The sequence below is a fragment of the Colobus angolensis genome, unplaced genomic scaffold (genome assembly GCF_000951035.1).
Source record: "Colobus angolensis palliatus isolate OR3802 unplaced genomic scaffold, Cang.pa_1.0 Scaffold425, whole genome shotgun sequence".
Classification (NCBI taxonomy): Eukaryota; Metazoa; Chordata; class Mammalia; order Primates; family Cercopithecidae; genus Colobus; species Colobus angolensis.
This window is the reverse complement of record NW_012117655.1, coordinates 798,444-823,873: the sequence shown is the minus strand read 5'-3', so window position 1 is coordinate 823,873 and position 25,430 is coordinate 798,444. Positions and strand designations below refer to the sequence as shown.

General features: G+C 40.2%; 1 pseudogene; it reads left to right on the top strand.

Moving 5' to 3' along the window:
* Positions 1-11,657: 11,657 nt before the first annotated feature.
* Positions 11,658-25,430, top strand: part of LOC105522339 — a 99,405-nt pseudogene continuing 85,632 nt past the window's right edge.

Below are 25,430 nucleotides of genomic sequence, written 5' to 3'. Positions count from 1 at the left end.
CTCAATACTGTGCTGGTACCATCTGTCTGTCAGGTTCTTAAATGTCAAGATGATCTTGGTTTATTTCTAGACTTTGTCAATCAGTTTATTACATGCTATCTGCAAAACAGAACCCAATGATATCCTCATTCCAGGCTGAATACAGGATTTTCTTGGTGCAAGCTAGTATGCAACTTTGGTTGGGTAGCTGCTATAAAAACTGTTCACAGATGGTTATAATGAACAAAAAGGACAATAAAGTGGAAAATATGACTATTAATCCAAAGGTACTAGAAAGGCTGCTTCTTAACACTTTCCAAGCAAGAGAGAAGAAGACAATGACAACAATCGCCACTTAAATAGTATCTATTCCCACTGACAATGAAGGACACACAGACCCCCTATTTATAAGATCCCTTATTTATCACTTTTTGTAACAAATCCTACTAAAAAATCAAGTATCTTTTATTTGATATCTTAAATTGGAGAGTCCTCTGCTGTCATGGAGTTTGATTTCCCTGACAATGTAGGCATGTCCTCCACATCCTTCCTAAATGGCTATCCAGCCTCCTTCTGAATGTCAAAATGTCTCCAGGGATTGAGGTCTCTGTCCATAGAAGGCAAACTCATTTTTACAGAAAGTATTCCCTTGTGCTGAGCCACAGCCTCTCTCCTCTAACTTTTGAGCACCAGAATTTTGCTTAGGAGAACTTAGAGATCATTCAATTCAACAACTTCATTTTGTGCCCAGTGATCTGTCTTCCAGAACAGAGTATCTAATCATCTCCTAATGGCTCTTTCCAATATGTTATGACAGCATTTGTGTTCTTCCCATCACACTTTTTATCTGGGATAAATACACTCAGGTGCTTCACTGCTTCCTTACCCCGGCCCAAGTTCCCTGATTTATTGACTTCTAATTCCCCCTTAGGATATGATACAGTCTCCCATGATATCCCACTACTATTCATGCAGAAGCTACATTATTTCCTTCCAGGTGCAAAACTAAAAAACAGGGGGAAAAACATTTTTCAGTATTTTATATCCATAATTGTTTCAGCCTCCCGAACACAACAGGGTTGGCTATAAATGGCCTATCAATGTTTCTGGCAAAGCCAGATTTTCTACAAATAAATTTGTCAGGATTCAGATCATCAAGCCTCTCAATAGTATGGAATTGTGCTATTGCAAGGCTCTTTAGCAGTTTAACTTAGGCCACTGCTTAGTCATTTCAGAGATGGAGCCTCGCTCTGTCACTCAGGCTAGAGTGCAGTGGCGTGATCTCAATTCACTGCAACCTCTGCCTCCCAGGTTCAAGCGATTCTCCTGCCTCCCGAGTAGCTGGGATGACAGGTGGCCACCACCATGCCCAGCTAATTTTTGTATTTTTAGTAGAGATGTGGTTTCACCAGGTTGGCCAGACTGGTCTCGAACTCCTGACCTCAGGTGATCCACCCGCCTCGGCCTCCCAGAGTGCTGGGATTACAGGCACGAGCCACCGCACCCAGCCGTTTTTTTGTATATTTATAAAGTCTTTTCATACCTATCTTGTTTGATATTCAAAAACTGAATACAGGTAAGATTACCCTCCTTTCTTCCCAGTATGGTAGGGTAGGAAAGCTACCACACTGGAAGGAAAGCAGGGCAATGTGTTATTTTCTTCACTTTGCACATCATGCTCAATGACTCCCCCAAAGTTAGGTTCTAACAAGTTGGTAGTAGAGATAGGACTTACATCCCATGAATCTTGACTCTCAGATTGCTGTCTTGTTTTCTTTATAGCTACTGTCCTTTGTCACTAAATAGCCTCGTGTTCCCTCTAGACGGCACTACTGCTTGAGTAGCTCTCTGAAAGGGAGTAAACTTAGGACCTGCCACCTGTCAGCTGCTACCTGTTGGACCACTCCTAGAGGAACCCATATTTCTGACTATTAGAGTCCAGTGATCTCATTAGAGTCCAAGGCTTTATTCTCCTGCCTCATTTTATGCAAAACTGACTTTGAAATTAGCAAACACTGCAATGCAACAATAATTTTTAAGTGCCCACCTTCCCTTTTCCCCCCTCCCCACTTCAATCTGCTGATGGGAATCAGAGGTTCAATTTATCACACATTGCAAGAAAGGGCAAGATTAGTTTTAAGTCATAAGCCGATAGTGAGTAATGATGAAAAAGAAAAATAAAACTCATTACCTGTAGGACCCCTACTCGCTTTCTCCTTTGCCTCTGGTAATTCACTTATCTTTAGATTCAATAACTTGAGGAACAGGGGAGGGTAGAATAGTGTAAGGGATGAGGGTGAAGCCAGTGGCCACTGAAAATGAGAGGGGAGGAACTCTGCATTCAAATGGGAGACATGTTGTTCTAAGCAGTCTTTGTATAGGAGTAGCTCTCCAGCTAAAAATAGAACTGTCCTTTCCTATATGGTGATCTCCCCTTAACTCAGTGGAAGAGTTAATGTAGAAGACACAAGGTTGGATAATGTTTTCCTTTTAGATTCTTCTTCCTGGATTGATAGACAATTATAACGGAAGGACAAATCTCTCAACATTCGGGGAGAAAAGTTTCCTTTAGTTCCCTTACCTGAATTTGAATGGGGGAGTTGGAGATTAATATGCTAAGTACACTCTAGACAAACACTCAGATTAAGCATGGCTTGCCCTTTCACCTTAGGTCTGTCAAGCTTAAAATTAGCCCAAGACTCAACTTAGCTGTGGTTTTGCTCCAGGCCTCTAAACACTTGGCACAACGTACTTTGTTGGTGATGGTTTGGGATTTAACCTTGAAGTCAAGTAGTTGCTTAATTTAATGATCCAAATTCTGTGTAGACTAATAGCCAACGCCATTTTATTTTTTAAAAAATGTTTTTGCCAACTTTTAGACTTTGTACTAAGAATCTGTCTTAAGTCTTTCATGACTGTTGAGAAATTTGCAACTATTTTTTCCCCAATAGTAAAGAGGCATGAAATTTTCTAAGATCCTGGCTTCAGGTACTAGATGCCTACTAGGACCTTAGAACAAGAAACTGGAATATTAGGAGAGCCAATTATGGGGGTGGGAAGAGATAAAAGATAGGTGGTAAACAAAAATAACCCAGAAGAAAATACAAATGCTAAACTGATTATTACAGGAACAAAAAAGTGCTAAAATTAATCAGGTACACATACCAGTGATGTCATATTTGCAGGGGATAAGGAAAAATTTCTTGACCAGATTTTAGGTTAATGTCCTCTTGGCTTTCTGGAAAGGCTATGGTATTGTCAAGCTTATGGAATTTATGTGGGTTATAAAAACAGCAGAACTATCCAAGAGATTTCTGGATTCCTGAACTGACTATAGGTGTGATATTGAATTTAAAGTTTAGTCAATTTTCCATTAATTTATTCCATTATCAATAAACCAGTTTAAATTGTTGTGGGAGGTCAAATTTAAAAAAAGACACTATTTGCTTCAGATTATGCTGATAAAATACAAAGCATAGGCTATGGAGTACAAGCTTTTGGGGCGTGGAGTCCAGGCTATATCTTACTAGCTGACCTGCCTTGAGTGAGTCATTTGGCCTCTCAAAGACTCAGGGTTCTCTGTACTAAAATTACTTTAATATTTGGGAATGATAGTAAGAGGAGTTAAAAATAAAACAAAATAAATTAAAATTACTGTAACATGGCTTTAAAATAATTTAAAATAATAATTAAGGATATGAAAAAATTCTTCTGAGTAATAAATAGGTTATAAAAAAGACAAAATAAAGGGTTTTTTTTAGTAAATATACATGTAACAAAAATGTAGAGCACTAAATATATAAAAGATAGGACAAAGGTCAATAGATATTTGGGTATGGGGATATTCATTTCTGTTTTAACTTTTGTGGATTTTCTGAGTTTTTCTTTTGACCATGTATTAATGATGTTGAGACATTTTTAAAACTATAACTTTTAATAATAAAGACCAGATCCTGAAAAAAATGAGTTGAATAATAATAGCTATTTTGGAACTCAAATAAGCTAATGTATATGAACACAGTTTATAAACTCTAAAGTGCTACTTACTGTTTTTATAATTCCCTAATGCTGGCCCTAGGTTATAAATCAAAAGGGGAAGTAAAACATACCCTATAAAAGGCTTCTGCACAGCAAAGGAAACATGAATAAAGTGAAGAGACAACCCACAGAATGGGAGAAGATATTTGCAAACTACTCATCTGACAAGGGATTAATAACCAGACTATATAAGGAACTCAGACAACTCTATAGGAAAAAGTCTAATAATCCTATCAAAAATGGACAAAATATTTGAATAGACATTTCTCAAAAGAAGATATACAAATGGCAAACAGGTTTATGAAAAAATTTCAACATCATTGATCATCAGAGAAATGCAAATCAAAACTACAGTGAGATATCATAATCTTACACCAGTTAAAATGGCTTTTATCCAAAAGTCAGGCAATAACAAATGCTGGTGAGGATGTGGAGAAAAGGGAACAGGTACACTGCTGGTGGGAATATAAATTAGTACAATCACTGTGGAGAACATTTGGACGTTCCTCAAAAAAACTTAAATAGAGCCACTAAGTGATCCAGCAATATACTGCTAGGTATATACCCCAAAGGAAGGAAATTAGTATATCAAAGAGTTATCTGTACTCCCATGTTTATTGCAGCAGTGTTCACAATAGCCAAGATTTGGAAGCAACCTAAGTGTCCATCAACAGATGAATAAAGAAAATATGGTAGTTAATCACAATGGAGTACTATTCTGCCAAAAGAAAGAATGAGATCCTATTATTTGCAACAACATGGTTGGAACTGGAGGTCATTATGTTAAATGAAATAAGCCAGGAACAGGAAGACAAACTTTGCATGTTCTCACTGATTTGTGGGAGGTAAAAATTAAAATAATTAAACTCATAGAGAGTACAAGGATGGTTACCAGAGGCTGCAAAGGGTAGTGGGGTAGGTGGGGAGGGGGAAGTCGGGATGGTTAATGGGTACAAAAAAATAGAAAGAATGAATAAGATCTAGTATTTGTTAGCGTAACAGTGTGGCTATAGTCAAAAATAATGGTACATTTAAAAATAACTAGAAGAGTATAATTGGAATGTTCGTAACACAAAGGATAAATGCTTGAGGTGGTGGATACATTTACCCTGATGTGATTATTATGCACTGCATGTCTGTATCAAAATACCTCATGTAACCCACACATATTTACACCTGTTGTATACCCACAAAAATTAAAAATTAAAATTAAAAAATTTTAAATACCATGTTTGGGGGGGAAACGGCAATGAATATTACTTTTATTGTATTTCCCTTTTCTTACTTCATCTGGGTCTTTGAAATGCTGTATTCATTTACTGTTTTGGCTTTATTCATCACAGGTTTTTTGTTTGTTTGTTTGTTTGTTTTGAGACGGGCTTGCTCTGTCACCCTGGCTAGAGTGCAGTGGCACAGTCACAGCTCAGTGCAGCCTCAACCTCCCCAGTTCAAGTGATCTTTCTCTTTCCCCTTGCCCCCCAGTTCTACCTGCCCCTCCCCGACCACTGCAACTATCTGGGACTACAAGAATGTGCCACCATACCCAGCTAAGTTTTAAATGTTTTTGTAGAGACAAGGTTTCACTATGTTGCCCAGGTTGGTCTTGAACTCCTGGGCTCCTGCCTTGGCCTCCCAAAGTGCTGGCATTATAGGCCTGAGGCACCACACCTGGCTATCCTTCAAAGGCTTCTGTATTCGAGTTCTTTATCCACTAATACTCATGTTAAGAACTGAGAAAAACAATGATTGCTGTAGACTCGCCCATCCATAACTTAACGAAGCAAGTTATGGCACCTGGCCATAGCCCTTGGGAATTTAAATTCCACTGACCGGTGGGGGCCCTTTAAAAAAAAAAAAAAAAGTAATATGGTTTCTGCCTGTTTTTCCAGCAAAACAATGGCTTGGTCTTTTGTGGCCTGATAAATCCCTAGAAAACAAAAATAATGAAGCTCATACAATTTGACAACCCCCATGTGGGAATTTCCCAGCTACACAATCCCGCAGGATCATGGCTGGTGTGTCGAAGACACAGGCTAACCCGTGGCTTTATTCATACCAAATAAACAGTCCCCCAGAGTAAATCAAATTAAGTAACCATCACTGGCCACTTTTAAAATGTGAATTCTGAAAGGAATATGGTAATTCAGTCAGCAAAGATGTGCTTGTGAAATAAAGCACAACGTCAGTTCATCTCCCTCAGTAGTTACTGGGCAAGAAACTGAAATGAGTAACTTTTTTTTTTTTGAGATGGAGTCTCGCTCTGTCGCCCAGGCTGGAGTGCAGTGGCACCATCTGGGCTCCCTGCAAGCTCCGCCTCCCGGGTTCATGCCATTCTCCTGCCTCAGCCTCCCTAGTAGCTGGGACTATAGGCGCCCGCCACCTCACCCGGCTAGCTTTTTGTATTCTTTTGAGTAGAGACGGGGTTTCACCGTGTTAGCCAGGATGGTCTCGATCTCCTGACCTCGTGATCCGCCCGTCTCGGCCTCCCAAAGTGCTGGGATTACAGGCTTGAGCCACCTCGCCCGGCCTGAAACAAGTAACTTTTAAAAGCCAAATGAAACAATTTACATCTGTATCTTCAGTGATATCTTACTAGTCATTAAGATTTAAGACAATTATCACTTTATGAAATGGGACATGTACAATGAGTAACTATGGTATAAAGCTTATAAGAAAATGTTTGTGAAATATATTCCAGGATAAATTCATAACCATGCTTTTTAAAGAGGGCAGCTCTATTTTGGCCTGCTTAATTAAGAAACTTTTAATTCTTAATAATAATGAGGCCAGCACAGTGGCTCACACCTGTAATCCCAGCACTTTGGGAGGCTGAGGCTGGCTGGCTACTTGAGCTCAGGAGTTCAAACTCAGCCTGGGTAATATGGTGAAACTCCTTCTCTACCAAAAAATACAAAAAATTAGCTAGCCATGGTGGTACACATCTGTGGTCCCAGCTACTTGGGAGGCTGAAGTAGGGAGACCGCTTGAGTCCAGGAGGTGGAGGCTGCAGTAAACCAAGATCACACCACTGCATTCCAGCCTGGATGACAGAGCCAGAACCCATCTCAAAAAAATAACAACAATAATAATAATAACCAGACAATTTCCTTCTGCCTGAATTCAAACTCAAAGATTCCCAGGACATGGAGATACCTCTCCATGGGTTCTTCCTTCTATGTGGCCTTTTATTGCAACACTGAAAAATTTTTTTCTTGGGAGTATTTCAAGAAACAGAAGAAAGGCTTTATTTTGTCCCTAGGCTTCCTTTTTTCCCCATTTCGTAACTTTGCCAAAAATGGAAGCACATTATTTGGCTCTCCTCAAAGTTTCAAGACTATTTCAATGCCTTTACAATATCCTTAGCATATTCAGCCATTTTCTCTGGTTGGGAGCAAAAGGTTGTCACCTTCAGTATATTCACAAAAAAGCAGTACTCTAGACTTTCTAGAGTACCCCAAGGGCCATGACTTGCACATATCGACACTTTAAAGTCACTTAGGAAAATGCATTCTGTAGAGGTAGATGAATTACAAAGAGGTTCCTCCTCCCTGGCACTAGGGTTCACAGTCAGTGAAGGACAGCTGGGCTTTAACACTTACCTGGAGGGGCACTGTTTCACAGGGCACAGACTACCCTATAGGATACTCTGGAGACATGCTCTCTTTTAATGGCTCCTTTCTAAGCATGCCTGAGGCCACAGTTATCTGAAAAGAGACTGTGGGCATCATTTCTTTAGCTCCAGAAATCTCTCCAGTTTCTGCCTCCCAGGTTTCCTTCAAATGTTCACTCTCTTCTAGTTCTCTCCATCCCACTGAAATGAACCCAAGTTCTCCCTCTCTGGCCAGTAATTCTCAAACTTTTTCGACCAAGGCTAACCTAGGTCAGCAGAAGGCTCTTAAGACTTGGCTGGGTATGGTGGCTCATATCTGGAATCCCAGTGCTTTGGGAGGCTGAGGCAGTAGAATCATTTGAGGTCAGGAATTTGAGATCAGCGTGGGCAACATAGCGAGACCTTGTTTCTAAAAATAAAAATTAAAGAAAGGCTCTAAGACTCATATACTCCAGCCCTTCCTGCTTTTTTTCCTCAAATTATCTGATAACAATAAACTGTTGTTGCACAAACACACTTTGTGAGGATTATGTGAATATCTGCTTTAGCAATATTGGTATGGATTATTCCTGTGTGTACTACAATTCATATTTGGTTTAAAGTTTTCTTATAGAAAACTTATAGGTCATAAATTGTGTCAACTTATACAGGCATCACTATCCTACTGCAGGGTTAACCAAACAACTCACTTCAAACAACACAGATGGTGATGAAGGTAAATGAAATGTAATTTATAATTAAAAACCAGGAATAGAAACCGCCGAAAAGCACAACCAACTCAATACAGCGCTGATGTTAATATAAAGCAACTGTCCCTAAAATTGAGGATATTTCAACAATCTGCTCATGCATGTTTTTAGTGGGACCTCTTCAAATATTGCCAAGTATTGCCTGGCAGCCAGGTGAATACTCAGGTGAGCCTCCCGTAAACTCTAGTTACGTGCTAATTTTTTGTTTATGAATATGAAATACTACTATTAACAACTCAGCAGTTATTAAGTAGCTTTTAGACATGCACACACATACACACACACACGAAAATCTAGGTTATCAAGGACCATTTGCTAGTAAGATCCAAAGAAAAGACATATTAGGAGATGCTTGTAGAACATTAGGAGGATGCTTGTGGCCTACCAGTTCATTCCTTGAAAATCGCTAGTTAGGTGGTTGGCTTGGCTTTTTGATTCGTCTTCTTGAGCTGCGCAGTTACCTTTTCTGATTCTCACATTGCTGCTACAGGGGCATCCTAACCTTGTGTCCTAGCAAGCAATCCAGTTCTGCCATGACTTGGACCTCCAAATCCCCAGTCTCTCGCCGGAGTCTCTCTTTGGGAGGGAGAGTCAGATGTTACCCACTAACTTGGGAGCTTCCCAGTTACCACCCTGGAGTATCTGTGATGACATAATGGGAGGCCTTGAGTGATACATGGTGGAGGGAAGTCAGAAGACCTGGTCACAGACCACCTCTGCCTTGCCAGCTGTTTGACAGCAGGCAAATCATCTCAATTGTCAGCTCACATTTATCCTCTGAAAAATGAAAATACAGTCATGCACTGATAGCAACATTTTGATCAATCATGGACTGCATAATACAGTGATCCCATAAGATTATAATACTGTATTTTCACTGTATCTCTTCTATATTTATATACACAAATATCTGCCATTACATTTTTCTACAGTATTCAGTATACAAACATGCTGTATAGATGTGTAACCATAGACTATACCATATAGCCAAGGTGTGTAGTAGGTTTGTGTGAGTACCCTCTATGATGTTTATAAAATGACAAACGGCCTAATGATGTATTTCTCAGGACTTATCCACATTGTTAGGCAATGCATGACTGTAATAATACCAACCTCATAGATTTCTTGAGAAGATCAAATGAGATAATGTAAGTGATAAATAAATTCATTTATAAAAGTATTACCTGTTATTGTTGCATAGAGGAAATGTTCACGCAAGCATCTTGACTGTTCTGTTTACAAAGTATGCCTGAAATTAGGATTGCAATCATTTATAATAATGACAAACAATCCAAACTGTCAACTATGAAGGTCAAATTCAAAGATCGCACAGGTCCTACAGACTATTGAGAAAGAGTTAGGAATTACTGATTCCGCAAGTACATGTCTCAGTGATCCTGAATCCCTTTCTTTTTTTCTTTCTCATGGCTTGGAGAGCAGGACTTAATTCATATTAATTCTAAACATTAGAAATGACGATTGGTTTTTTCTTTTTTCTTTTCCTTCATCTCACTTGAGTTTCGGAGCTCCAAGAGGACAGTGGCTGAAGAATGCTAGGAATTCTTCCTTCCACCCAATCAGGAATGTGTCCTGCCTGGGGAACTTAGAAGGAATGTGAGGGCTGCCAGATAAGCCCCAGCACTTGAAGCAGTCAGAGCAGGGGACTGTGGGCTTATTATGGGAAAGAGCCCTCCTCTAGAATCAGGCCCTCCTCAACATCCCCAAGAGGCTGTTCTTAGGCTGACAGCGGAGGTCAGGACTGGTGATGCAGGAATAACTTTTGCAGCCAATAAGTGAAGAGACAGCTCAGCTGGATGTTTGAAACAAAGAACAGCAGTGTTTTTAGTCTTTGGGGAAAGTACATGGTCATGGTACATGGCAGATAACTTTTTTTATTGCAGAAGAGTTTTTGGATCAATACATATATGGGCTTGAACATGGGCTCTGCCATCTGCCAATTAGCTGCATGAGTGGGCTTATATACTCTGTGATAACAACAGTACCTACTTCTTATGGTTGTGGGCAAATTGAATACAATAATGTATATAAAATACTTCTCACAATGCCTCTCCATAATTTTGGACTACAAAGCCTATTTTCACATGACTAACTTTTAAAGAGTCTTGATACCCTGCATTTATTCAAAGTGTTATAGTATACAATGTGTTTTCATATTTGTTACCTCTTTTTAATTGCATTAAGCAATGGTATAAACTTGAACACTCTTGGGATGATTTGTGGATATGTTACTCTTTTGGAACAAATAATAAGATGTCAGCTTTGGTAGTTATCACAGGGCCTCATCTTAGCTCTTACCCACACCTTGCCCCTGTCACGGTTTTTGCAGGGAGCTGCCAGTCACAGGCAGGCTGCCTTTCTCAAGTACACTGGCATTGAACTAGTGTAGCCATTCTTACTCAGGCACTAGTGGGAGCTTGGAAGAAGTTGTTCTTAGAGGTCAAAGAGAGGTCCAAAGACTTCAGGGGTTCTGTTAGGTAGGGTTGCCCTTAAATGGCCTCTAGAACATCTAGGCTGCCTACCTGATCCCCTCAAGCCTGGGTCTCTAAGTTTTACATGCATTGGAGAAGATCTGCCCTGCACTATGCCCCTAACCAGGTTTTCCTTGCCTGCTGCTTTGCTTCTGCCAATCTTCCTGGAAAAAGGGTTGGGGAGGCAGGATTCTATCTATCTTAACCCTTTGTTGTTCAGACAAGAACTCCTGGAACAATGTTGTTCTTCAGTATGACCATGACGCTTGGTATTCCTGAGGTCATGGCACTGTTCCACCTCCCTGGACCCTGAATTTGGACTCATACAATTAGATGAGGCCTGTTGAGTCTTTCTATAGACTTGATCTTGGATTTTCAGCTTCCTCCTAGTGTGGTGGGGATGAGGATGCAGTTCTGACCTAGTGCCTAAAGCCACTCTGAGCTTCCTGGAAATTCCTTCTTCCCCAGTCTAGGTCTTTTTGTAATATCAGCCATGGACTCTTGACATGGAACCTCATGTCCAGCTGGGAGCAAACATAATTCTACACTGACTGCCTTAATGCCTCTAGGATGGTTCCTATATGCCATCTACCTCCCACTCCGTATATCTCAGAGAAATTTCATCCTTTATTGGTAGTAAGGACACATTGTTTTTTGGGGGAAAACACACAAAACCATTGCTTTTATTGACCCTCTTACATTACTAAGGGAAAGCTGGGACCACAGCTCTCTGAGTTGGCAGGGAGGCTAGTGAGTGAGGGCCAGGCCCAGTCTTATGTGTAGGGACTCAGGATGGAGTTTGGAGGAACTTTCCCATATGAGAATTTGGACCTGGGACAAGGGTCTAAAGCAGAGTCTAAAGGATGCAGTCAGCCGTCTTATGGTGTGGACTTTGCTAGTGAAAGGCAGAAGATATTCCAAGGTATGATTAGATTGGGGGTAAGGGATGAATGGAGGTTGCCTACATGTGGCCAGACTCCAGACAGAAGGATCGGAGCAGGATCCAGTCTCAATAGGTGAAGAGAGACAGAACACTAGGGCTCCCATTACTAGCTAAAGTTGTGAGCAGGGTCAGGCATTCAACAACACATTTTAAAATACAGCATCAGGCAAATGTATACCTGACACTGACAGTAGCTTGAGCACCAGTCCAAATTTCTTCCTCAGACACCCTCTCCTGATTATTTGTCTGCTTTGCCTGCCACTCATGACCATGATTTGGTTGCTACCCCTCCTAAAATATTCAAACCCTGTACCCGCCTTCAGCTTTGCCTAACAACTACCCTCCACCCCACTCTACCTTTGCTTCTCATCTCTGGATATGTTTACTCTAGGATGTTTCATATGCCCTAAACCCACCATTTCCCCCTCAAATCTACAGCTCCTCCAGCCTTCCCTGTTTTACTGACTGACACTGAAGCTAGAGAGCTGAGGGTTATCATAGTCTCATTGTACCTTTCTATCCACCATGTGCATCATTGTTCTGGTGGTTAGCCCATCTCTATTCCACGATGCTCTTGGGCTGTGGTAGACATCACCAGTGCCTGCCTGTATCCAATTCTTCATTTCTTCCTGAACACACAAGAGATTCTACTTCCTGATCCACTTCCAATTAGGCAGAGCCATAAGACTAGTTTGGGCCAACGAAATGTGAATGGAAATTTGTTTATTATTACTAGTCTAAAGCGATGAAAAGCTCTTTCTCGATTCTCTTTATCTGAGACTTTTCTACTGTTGTGTTGAATGCAGAGACGTTATGTTGAGGTGGTAGAATCACCGAATAGAAGAAGCCTGGATAGCAGTCATGGAGGATGGCTGCCTTGGAGAAGTGATTAGACCTGCAGCAGATGCTGCATGATCAAGAAATAAACTTTTGTGTTAAGTCACTCAGATGGGATCATTTACTACTATAGTATAATCCAGCTCATCCTGACTAGTACAGTCACGAAGGCCTGTTGATTTTACCACCTCATTATTTGAATCAACTTCTCCTCTACGGAATCTCTGCTGCTGTAGCTCAGGACCTCAACATCTCCCACCAGGGCTAGTGGAAAAGTTTTAAAACAGTCTCCCTGCCTCCAGTTTGACATTCCTCGAACTCATTCTCCAGACACACTAGAATGGTCCTTGTATAATTCAAATCCAATCATGTATCTTGGGTTACTCTGCTTTGTTGGCTTCCTGACAGTGGTATGATGAATAGTGCCACATGACAGGGCTTCTCCCCAGCCAACCTCATCTTCCATCTCTCGTCTCCTTCCATTTTATACCCGGCAATATTCACATGTTTGTGGTTTCCAGAATAATCCCTGTTGTTTCCTGCTTCCATGCCTTTGTTCATGCTGTTCCATTTATCTGATACATGTTTATTTACCCTTCACTCTCTTCTTTGCCTGGCTAGCTCCTATTCTTCCAGACTATGTTCTAAAACCACCTTTACTGAGAAAGTTTCCTGCTGGATTTAATATCGCCCCTTCATACTCCCACGGCATCATCTGCGCTCGAATGACCACAATATATTGCATCTGTTTATGGGTCTCTCTCCCCTGTGAGGGTATAAATTTGAATAGGTTGATACTGGTCAGACAGTGGGTACTCAGCTGTAGGAAATGCTGAGGTAATGAGATTCAAAGATGATGTGGACACTCAGGGATCATCTTTGGACACAGATCCCAGGATGATGGACTGTGATATACACTTGAAAGTTCTGGCCTGAGAGCTTCATCACTGAGGTGGGCCTCCAGGTCTGACAAGAGCAGGGTGGAGGCTCTGACTTCATGACAAGCTTAACGAATGGTAGGCTCAAGGAATTATTAACTTTCTGCCCTAGTCAAGATTAGCTCGAGAACTGAAGAAATATTACATTGAATGGGAACCATGAAGAGACATCACTTTGAGAAACAGGTAAGGCAGAAGCAGAAGAAAAAAGGTGGGACCTATTTTCTTTTCTTTTCTTTTCCTTTTTTTTGAGATGGAGTCTTGCTCTGTCACTCAGGCTGGAGTGCAGTGGCACAATCTTGGCTCACTGCAACCTCTGCCTCCCAGGTTCAAGCGATTCTCCTGCCTCAGCCTCCTGAGTAGCTGGGATTACAGGCGCCTGCCACCACACCTGGCTAATTTTTATATTTTCAGTAGAGATGGGGTTTCACCATGTTGGCCAGGGGGTCTTGAACTCCTGACCTCAAGTGATCTGCCCACCTCAGCCTCCCAAAGTGCTAGGATTACAGGCATGAGCCACTGCGCCCAACCATAACCTTATAAGATCACTGACACGCTTTCTAGATTAGGCTTAGGGAGCAATCACACATCTTGGCTTTCTTGAACAACTATAATAATAAATGCAGTAGATTCTTAGTATTCGTGATAGTTATGTTCTATAAAGTCACTAAGAACATTGATTAGCAAATAGTGAGCCATCACCCCTAGGGAATATAGAGGATTAGATTCCTGCAAGCCTCTTGTCACATTTTTGTTAACCAATCAATACATAATCATGTTTTGTGTGTGTTTCTGTTTAAAGATGCCTTGTTTACTTTAATATATATTGTTGATTAACATTGAACTCATGGCCAACAACAGCATAACTCATGGCTGAACAAAGCTTATCTAGCACATATTTTCTCTGTAAGGTGATTTTTGTACTTAGGAACACTAGATAGCATTTTAGCACTACACTTGGGGTCCATCTTAAAAAGCAAAATCGGCTGGGCTCAGTGGCTTATGCCTGTAATACCAGCACTTTGGGAGGCCAAGGTGGGTGGATCACTTGAGATCAGGAGTTCGAGACCAGCCTGGCCAACACGGTGAAACCCCATCTCTACTGAAAATATAAAAATGAGCCAGGCGTGGTGGCAGGCACCTATAATCCCAGCTACTCAGGAGGCTGAGGCAGGAGAATCACTTGAACCTGGGAGGCAGAGGTTGCAGTGAGCCAAGATTGCGCCACTGCACTCCAGTCTGGGTGACAGAGCAAGACTCCATCTCAAAAATAAATAAATAAACAAGCAACAGAAACACAAATGTGAAAAACATGGCATTAAATAGATTGCAAAAAGGATACTTGTTTACAGTATGAGAGCTGGAACAAGAATGCATAGCATCACCTTGTTTAACCTCAGCTGGGAATGTGTATGTCAGATGACTCAAATTTTTAACTGCTCTGTGCATATCCATGAATGACAATGAAAGCATGAGTGTTGATTTTGGGGTTACAAATAACTTTTAGTGCGTAGGCAAATCCCTAAATATGAAATCCATGAACAATAAGAATCTACTGTAGCTTCAAAACCTACCACGTGGCTTTGAACTAGGTGCTTTACAAATACACATGTTGCCGAATTTACCAACTTTTCATTCTTCAGTGAGTGAGATGACATAGAGTTAATATGGTGAGCATATCCTTAAATGTATAGGCTATCACCATTGAAAAAACAGGACTTTCTAGTAAGATTAGTGTCACACAATATTTCTTTATTGAGATGGAGTCTGGCTCTGTCGCCCAGGCTGGAGTGCAATGGCACAGTCTAGGCTCATTGCAACCTCCGCCTCCCGGGTTCAAGCGATTCTTGTGCCTCAGCCTCCTGAATAGTTGGATTACAGGTGCCTGCAGCCATGTCCAGCTAATTTTTGTATTTTAGTAGAGACAGGGTTTTGCCATGTTGGCCAGTCTCATCCTGATCTCCTGACCTTGGGTGATTTGCCCGCCTTGGCCTCCCAAAGTGCTAGTGCTGGGATTACAGGGGTGAGCCACTGCACCTGGCCTCATGCAATATTTATATTAAGCTTATGCATGCATTAGTGGAGTTGGAAACTTGTAATAGGCTAGGCTTCTGCTCCTTTGGGGGAAGTTCTGAGCTCTTGTAGAAAACTAAGAACACATTGCACAGTCAGCAACAGAGCTATTGACTGATTGCTTAAAGACCCTCAGATTGTTTACTAAGGTCTGAAGAGAATCTTCCTTATAGGAAAACATGCTTGGCAGTTAAGGGCACAATCACCCAGCTTCTGAATATTCCCAGGCAGCATCATTGGAGCCCAAAACAGTCAAGTAAACAAATTCAAAGAGACAAATATGTCTTTAAGGACACTGACTCATAGAATGGGAAGCAAAATTGTCAGCAAGTTTTAGACAAATAGACTAAATGTTTGTGTCCCCTCAAAATTCATATGTTAAATCCTAATGCCCAGTGTGATGGCATTTAGAGATAAGGCCTTTGGGAGGTAATTAGGTCATGAGACTGGACCTGTCATAAATGAGATTAGAACTCTTATAACAGAGGCCCCAGAGAGCATCCTCACCACCTTCTGCTATGTAAGAACACAGTGAAGCTGTCTATGAACCAGGAAGTCGGCCCTCACCAGACACTGAATCTGCTGGTGCCTTGATCTTGGGTTTCCTAGACTCCAGAGCTGTAAAAAATACAATTTCATTGTTTACAAGCCACCCAATCAATGGTATTTGCTTGTAGTAACCTGAACGAACTAAGACACAGACCAAATACCTGCAAAATGAGGATCTTGTCCAATTATCCATGTGCACACAGTCTTCCTATCTGCAGCTTGCTTTCCATTCAGGTCAGTCTGGACTCTGTTCCAAACTATGTGGTGCTCATTCCTCCTCCTCCTCTTTATTCTTGCCAGAATGCCATTCTCTTCTTCAGTCAAATTACCCTTGACTAGCAAGACTCAGTTCAGTCCCACATCTTCCATTAACCTCTCCTGGATCTCCTCAGCCAGCCACCCATAACTTCCTTGGATCATCCAAAATCTGGCTCATTTGTCCCTTCATCTGTAAAAGGGAAGTGATAACACACACCTCTCAGGACTTTCGTGGGACAGCGTGTGAATGTGCATGACTCAGGGCCTGAAACGAAGTGGATGATCAATGTTGGTGATATGGATTTGGAATTAGGTTTTCCATTTTGGTTCATAGGGATTAACCTCTTATTTCCCCTTCATAGGCAAATGTTATGAAGATAATGTACATTGTGAAAGACAAGGCAATAGCAAGAAAAAGCATGCATGGGGCAGTGATTTCCAAATTTTGAATTTTATAGGCCAGTGCAAGAATTTTGAAAACTGACATCAGGTTGCTTAATATTTCCTTTTTGCCCCAAATCTTTCTAGTAACTCTTTAATCTTATATCATTTTGTTAACAAAAATGAATAAATTGTAAAAGCAAAAAGGTAGGAAGGACACAATATCAGAAGTTTATATTCTGAAAATGAATATATTCAGTATCAGGAAAAACTCACCTTACTCTTCCACTTCCCTGTTTTTTCATTCATTAGCCAAATATTTATTAAGTGATATGCACCAGGAATTTTTCTAGGTGGTAAACATGACAGGGAAGGTCCCTGTATTCAGGGAGCTTACTTTCTTTCTTTCTCTTTTTCTTTTTATATCAGAAAACAGGTCATGGAAACCTCATAACCAACCAGTGTCAACCCAGTCACTGACCCATGCACAGGCATCTGGGAGCTATGGCATGACTACTTAGATACTGATAAGAAGGTCCAGTCCCTGCTTCTAAGCTCTCAAGGAGGGAGCAGGAAGCTGTCACAATATGCAGAGACTGGGAGTGTAGAGGCAGATGAGCAAAAGCAGCAACTCTGCCCAAGCATCTTCTCCCTCAGGCCAGTGAGTGTGCTGGGCTGAGGACAAGTCCTCAGGCCATTACTCTTTGTGAGTACAACCCCTATATATAAACAGAAAATTATCATTTTTCTAGAAGTTATCATTTTTCACCACGAAGGACAACAACATATAATTTAGTCCAAAGAATCCTGAAATACAGGGCACAAGTGATTTGAAACAGTTGTCAAAGTGTGGAGATAAGTCTCAAGAAAAGACAGAGGGGAATAATGAGATAGTCTCAGCCTGACTATATTGGGAGTTCCTCAGTTTGTGTCTCACCAAGATTCCAAAGAAAATCGCTGGATGTTGTGAAATATGAGCTTTCAAAAGTGCTATAGAAAACTTTTAGCACTGTTCAAAGCTGGGAACACTCAGCCAATAAAAATAAGATACTTGCTCTTATTCTGAAACCCCAAATTAAACAAACTAAGGTCAGAGTAACAGTTGTGTTTCATTCTAGCATGCCTCAGTGAGAAACTGGAGGAGACTGCCCTGGGACTGAGAAGCCCCCTGTACTACCTTGAACTGTTAGATTAATTAGATGATGTTGTATTTATATTGTGCTTTCTTTCTAAAAGTCACAGTCAAGGGAATGTAGCACCTAACATAAACCATCAGAACTTGTCACAATACTTTCCATATGTAATATACTGAGAGTCTCACATGACAGTCTCCAGTATCCCAGCCTAAGATTTGTAAAATGGAACAAAAACACATTCCCTATACCAGAGAAACTCTTCAGAGCTCAAATATGTGTTTAAGAGAGATAAAGAGAGATAGAGACAAAGAGAGAGAGAGAGAGAGAGAGAAGTAAAAACCTCAATGACATTTTCCAGGACCTCAGTGTCTAGAACTCCTTCTTGCAGCATTGCACTGCAGAGGAAGAAGGAGGTAAAGTGTGTGTCAGCTTCCTGAACACATTGACAATAAGACCAAAAAGAAAATGATCAAGAAACTATAAGCAGAAGGTTCCTCCTTGTCACAGCATTTCAGGAATAAAAAGAAAAAGATTTACTAAAATTAGCCACAATGTTAAACCCTAAAGCAGAAACTTTAAATAAGGCAAATGGCCTAAATGCAGAGCTTCAGGCAACTTTATCAACTTCATGTTATACATCATAGCAAGTAAATTAATTATTCCCAGAGGTTGGGATGAAGAATGCTGCTGAATTGTTTTGCTTCTCCAACTTTTCAGTATAAACACACACATTCATAGGGTTACATTCCCTTTTTTGGCTCCCAACATGCAAGTAATTATACACTGTGCAGGATAATGTTGGATGAGCTCTCCTTTGAATACCAAGCAAGTTCTGGGTTCTGTCAGCCTTTTGGATACTAGGTCCACAAACATTTTTTTTCTGACAGTCTTTAGTAACAACTTGTAAACAAATTGTTTCTAGTTAAAAAAAATATTCAACAGCAGTCCAACCTCATTTATAAATTATTCCAAACTCCTTTAGAGCTGGAGGGGGATAAATTCACCGTAAATATAGTGCAGTTCCTTTTTGCATCAAGAACAGTTTTTCTACAATCCTTGTGAGAACAGGTCATAATTCATAATAGTTTTTATATTTTTACATTCCTTATATTTTGCCAACATGTAAACAAAGAGAAGAAAAAAGCAGGTTATGAATCAACTGTGAATTGAGAATGTGTTTAGGATTAAACACAGATTCTATGACCATGGCCAAAATGAAGAGAGTAAAGGGTCATATTTTCTACTCCAGCTCCAAAGTTTCATAGGGCAAATTTCTGCTGTCAGGTGAGTCATGGAAGGATTTTTTTGGGGGGCTACCTGGGGCCTTCACACTTCTTGGAGTAAACAAACCTGATGAATTTGTCCTGGGTCTTCATGTGATGAAGCACAAGTGTGTGTGTAAAATATGGAAGTGGGGAGATAAAGACAACACAGGAAAAACCTTAGAAATTGTTAAAGAAAAAAAAACCACATTTTCTGCAGAAGGGAGAAATTCTGTAGTTCTGCCAACTGCAACACAAATGACAGGAAAAGTTCAAGGAAAGTTGATATCTAAAAAGAAATAAATAAAAGGAAATTCAATGAGAAACAATATTCAGGTCAGGTCAAAGCCTAGAGAAAAATGCTCATTCAGAAGTGGGCTGCCATCCTGCTTTTTCTGAAGTGAACAGCTGCTGGGTATTGAAACCAGCCCTCACAATTGGGTCCCTGCCACACTGGCAACTCTCTGGTGTCTGTGATGGAGTGGCCAAGGCACAATGGGGTGGTTCCACGGCCCAGAAGCACTCTGGCTATAGATTAGGTAGGTTGTGTGTGTGTGTTTTCCTTTGTGTATATTTGGGGGACTTTGATTCCTGGGTTTGTGTTTGGCTATTGGAAACTTTTCCAAGCTATAATAAGCCCTGACCTAAGTGGCAAATTTTCATGCAAATAGCAGCATGGAAAGGAAGCACTGAGGTGTTCAACAGGCAAATAATATATTTCCAGTCTCTTTTAAATGATTTCTTACAAATCTCTAGCAGGTTCTGGGTGTTTGTACCTGGTCCCTTGGATTGTAACTTTAGGATGTTTTTTTAAAATAATTCCCTGCTTGCTTTTTATATTTGTAGTTTATAATAACACATGATCCTAAAAGGAAAAGCTATCATAATCTCGCAAACTGAAAAAGTTAGCTAATAAAGACTGTGAAATTAAAAATACAGCCTATAGCTTATATATCATAGATGCAGAGCTCCAATAATTAACACTTTCAACTGTCGAATTCACCATTATGGTTTCATTAGTATTGCAAGCTAAAAATTTTATCTACCAGTTAAGTATAAAGAAAACTCCAAAATAATAACCTCATAATGTAGCATAGTAAGTGGTGATAGCATAGACTTGAGAGCCAGACTGCTTGAGTTCCAATCCTGCCATTTATTAGCTGTGTAATTTTGGGCAAGTTACTTAAACTCTCTCTGACTTTATTTCCCCTCTATAAAATGATGACAAGAGTAGTACCTTCCTAGTAAAGATGATTGTGAGTATTAAGTGAATTAATATTTGTAAAGTGCTTAAACTAGTGTTTGGCATCATGTAAGTACTTAAAAATAAATAAGTAAATAAATAATTTTTTTTTGATAGTGGGAAATGCCACCTTTGGAATTCAGGACAGCACAGTATATTTCTATATCTATATTCCCACTCAGAAAATGTTAAACTTCTTATTTACATCTAAGACTTGTAACTCACTTGGAGTTGTGCAAGGCTCCTTGAGTTGATGACGCAGCTTGTTTGTGAATTTAGCTAATTTGTAAGTGACCAAGGGGGAGGGCTTTGAGAAATATACACTGGATCTTCTGATTCATTTGGATCTCTTCAAATGCTTAAGTATTCACTAAAAGCACAAGGCACAGTGCTTGCTAAACTGAGCAAGCATAAGATGTCGCCCCATGCTGAGATACACATCACTGTACTCTCTCTAGCAGTAGCCAAGAAGTCTCAGCCTCCTGGGGATGGAAAGCCCAGCACTTTTTCACCTCTGTAACAGATTGAGTTGTATCATTTCTACCACGGCTTGTTCCAGGGCTTTCCATTTCATCCCAGATCTCCATTGGTACTGAGGAGCCCATTCATGTGCTCAGATGCACAATTTTCATGGTGTCCATTTGTATTAGGCCATGCCATTTCTTACAAAGTGTGGAAATGCATTACCTTCTGTTGTGGGGATGCCTGAAACTGGCTCTACTATACAATCCTGTTCTTCTGTTTACACATCCCTAGTTGAGTATGTGAAAACATTTTGTGGCTAGGTGTCAGTGGTTGCAAAATGCTTTCACAAATCTTGTTAGGATATTTGGGTGCATTCCAAACAAATATGCTATTCCACTACCCAGAGGATCTATAACTTTTTGGAATCCAGTCTACCTGGAGCTAAGAGGTTAACATTTTAGCCATTGTTTTCCAACTGAGTCACATACATTCAGTTCTACAAACAAGGACTAGAAGTCATTCTAGGACTCAAAGAAAATCAACATCTATTTCAGTTTGCAAAATGGCAAAATTCTATTTTTATAAAATGAGGGTGTTTCCCCCTTTACAATTATTCAAAATAGGGTCACATCAGCAAGGAAAGGTGAGCACATCTAAGCATAGGGCTGAGTACTGAAAGGACAAAGACAAATTCGCAGATCACCTCAGTTTAACATATATCCTGTTTTCTAAGAAAACAAATGTACTATCAGATCCAGTAAAACTTTCTATGGAAAATATTTTGGAAACCAGAAGCAAAATTAGAGAAAGGCAATATTCCATAGTTAAAGGAAACAGAAGCTGCCACCTAGAAGAAACTCAGACCCACTGAAGCTATAATAGTTTGAGAAGACACAGAATTGAGCAAATTGACTTTACTATTCCAGGAGGTTTAAATAGAAATCTTTAAAAAGCTGTCTACTTTTTCTACATTTTACTCCAAGGATTGAAAAGGCCTTAAACAAGAATGTTGGCTCTAGTATTTAGCTATACTTAAAGCAGACAGGAAATTAGGAGGTATAGGGAAAGCTGCAGTGGAGTAACAGTCAAGAGACCTGGGCTTCCGTTTCACTTTGGACACTTGTCAATGTCTGAAAGGTTACTTTCCCTTTTTGAGATATTAATAACCACGGTGGTGGCAGCAACAATTAGCAGTAATAGCAGTAGAATTAGTGATAGACGCAGAAGCAGCAGCAGCGGTAGCAGCAATGATACAAACAGCCATGGTAGTAGCAGCAGTAGTACTAGTAGCAATAGCGGTAGTAGCAGTAGAAGTAGTAATAGCAGCAGGAGCAGCAGCAGCAGCAATAGTAGCAAGTAGCGATAGTTGTCGCCATAGTAGCAGCAATAGTAGCAGTTTCCATTTATTAAGCAGTCTATCCTCAGACACTTGAATAGGAACTATTTAAAGACTGTGTCATTTAAACCCTTGATGACCTTTCAGAGTAGCTATTAACACCCATATTTAACAACCGAAGAAGCAGGACCAGAGAGGTTATGTAATTTGTTCACTTAGTTAGAAAGTGGAAAATCTGGATTTTGAATCTGGATCAATTGGATTACAGAGCCTTGCACTGCTTTTGGGAAACAGATGTGGTATCAAGCAGGGCTTCGCAAACATGAATGTACATATAGGAATCATGTAGAGACCTTATAAAAATGGAGATTCTGATGCAATTGGTCTAGTGGGATGGTGGAGACCCTGCCTTTCTCACAAGCTCCCAGGTGGTGCTACTGGTCCAAGTGCACTTTGACCAGCAAACGGATAGTGGAAAGAAAGTATGCTTTCCAGTCACAATCTGTGACCTCAGTTTACTCCTCTATAGCAGAAAGGGGTGTAATAAGATAATTTTTAAGGCACATTCCAGGCCTAAAATGCCAGTATACAGGGTGTAATAAGGTATTAAGAAACCAGATCACACAGGAATGACTGTTAGCCGCATGAATTTTTAAACTGGTTTCAGCTGAGAGTCTGGCTGTGATTTATGTATCTTCCTGAAGCATCACTGACAGGTGGGGATCAGCCACCCTCACTCAAATTACATTATTGTTAAGCTTTAGACTGAACTAAAATCTTACTGAAAGAGTTCAAAGCACTTCTTTCCATAAGCATCTTTAAAGATTATGAATGTAAAAATAGTTTCTTATGAGAAGCTTAGATGGCAGGATTTTTCTTTTTAATAACAGAAATGAGAAATCTCCAAAACTATAATGGGAGCACAATCCATAAAAATATGTTAATGCCTCATTTTAAAGTCTTACAGAAATTGAGGTTTTCTGAGTTAACAAAATAGACTTCATCACAGATGGTCTGAATGATAAAAGGAACCAGCACACTAGTGTAGCAAGACTAAAAACACTGCTCTTAGCTGAGCATGCTGAAAGCCTTTAAGGAAATCTTTCTACATACAGCGTTGTTAAGTGTTGCAGTAAAAATGGTTTTGATTGGCAAGGGCACTTCAAATGCTTTAGGCAAAGCTCAGGGCCATAGGATGTACAATTTTACAAGAAGTTATTTCCAATTAAAATAATATTAAGACACATTTTCTCATCATCTTGTGCCTAACACAAGACAATGACAACAAGGAAAGCAGTTTTTTCTCTCTTCCAAGAGCTACAGTCCAGATCACTAAAAGAGATGCCATGAGCTTCTTTTTTTGAACTCAAACAAGGGCAGGGGTTGGAGTAGATCACAGTCAAGAGTCTATGAGTATCTGAAAAAGGATTTCCCAATGGTGAGGAGTGTTAGAAATTGGGATTGGAATCCTTTGATAAGGGCTTTAGAAATCACATAAAAATATATATCCATTTAGAATGGCCTAAATATATTTGTCTGAAGGAATCTAGTCAGGAAATATTTGCTGTCACAATATGCTTTTTATGGTATGCAAGGGTGGCCCATATTTATTTAGCCAACTCTCAATTATCTATGGAGTGATAGCCAAACTTTTTGGGACATGGAGCTACTTTTTTATAAAGAATTTCTTATGAGGAACACCAAAATGTGAAATAGATTAAAAACAGAGCTACTCCATTTAAACTTTAGGAAGAAGGATTCCTCTTAGACTCCACTGCAATCAACATGGGCTGTGTTCCAGCCATTAATTGCTGCTTAACACATTACCCCAGAACTTAGTGGCTAAAAACAACACTTTATTATCTCTCTTGGTCCTGTGGGTTGACTAGGACTAGCCAGGAAGTTCTTGCTTGGGGTCTTTCATGCAGTAACAGTCATGATGCCATCTGAAGGCTCTGTTGGGCTGGATGTCCAAGATGGCCCCTTCATTCCCTTGTCCAGGACTTTAGTAATCCTTGGATTCTTTCTGTCTCCATGTGGCACCTCATCCTCCAGGCCTTTTAGTGTGGTTTGTGATTCTCACAGCATGGTGATTTCTGAGTAGTCACATTTCTTACACAGTAGCTGTCTTCTAAGAGACAGGAATGGAAACTGCCAGGCCAATTCATGGCTATGCACAGAGCTTGTACACCACAACTTCCATTGTATTCTATTGTCAAATAAATCATGGGGCCTTCCAGGTTCAAGGGGGTGGAGAAATAACCACCTCTTGATGGCAGGTAGCAAAGCCACATTACAGAAGAACATGTGGGATGGGAGATATTGTTGCAGCCATGCTTGGAAAAATGCCATCTGCCACAGTTGAAAAGCACTATGGTAATAAGGATCTGAAATAGTGTGGAGAATCAAAATTTACAAACAATCATAGGGACTTCTTAAAAATTCCGTCCTTATTAGAGATTTTAATTATAATCATGTACAAAATTGAAAGTAGTGTTTGGTTTTATTTACTTTCTCTATTAGCAGAGATATTAATGTTATATCTTATTGAGCAAAATGTTATGAGCTGCTACTTATTGGGGGAAGGGAGGCAATGTAAAAAAGAGAAATAGGGACACCAATGGTGTCAAAACACAGTCAGTCTCCTGCTCCCTATTTTCTGTATCACAGAACACGACTGGTACAGACACAATGTGACCCCAGAACATTCAGGTTAGAGAGACAGATAGAAAGAAAGCTGCTGCAACATGTAACCATTCCTGCCAATCAATAAAGCAGGCAGCTGGCATTTTGCAGAGCATTTTGAAAGAAAGCAAAGCCTTCTGTAGAAAACAACCAGCAAAAACTTAAAGACTGCACTTTGAAGAACCCATAAACAAAACCTATAAACCTGCCATTGGAACTAAAATCCTGGGCTGGGCACAGTGGCTCATCCCTGTAATCCCTGTACTTTGGGAAGGTGAGGCAGGAGGATCCCTCCAGGCCAAGAGTTTCAGACCTGCCTGGGCAATACAGCAGGACCCTGTCTCTTTTTATAAAAGAGAAAACATAGGCCAACATCATCCTGATACCAAAGCCTGGCAGAGACACAACAAAAAAAGAGAATTTTAGACCAATATCCCTGATGAACATCGATGCAAAAAT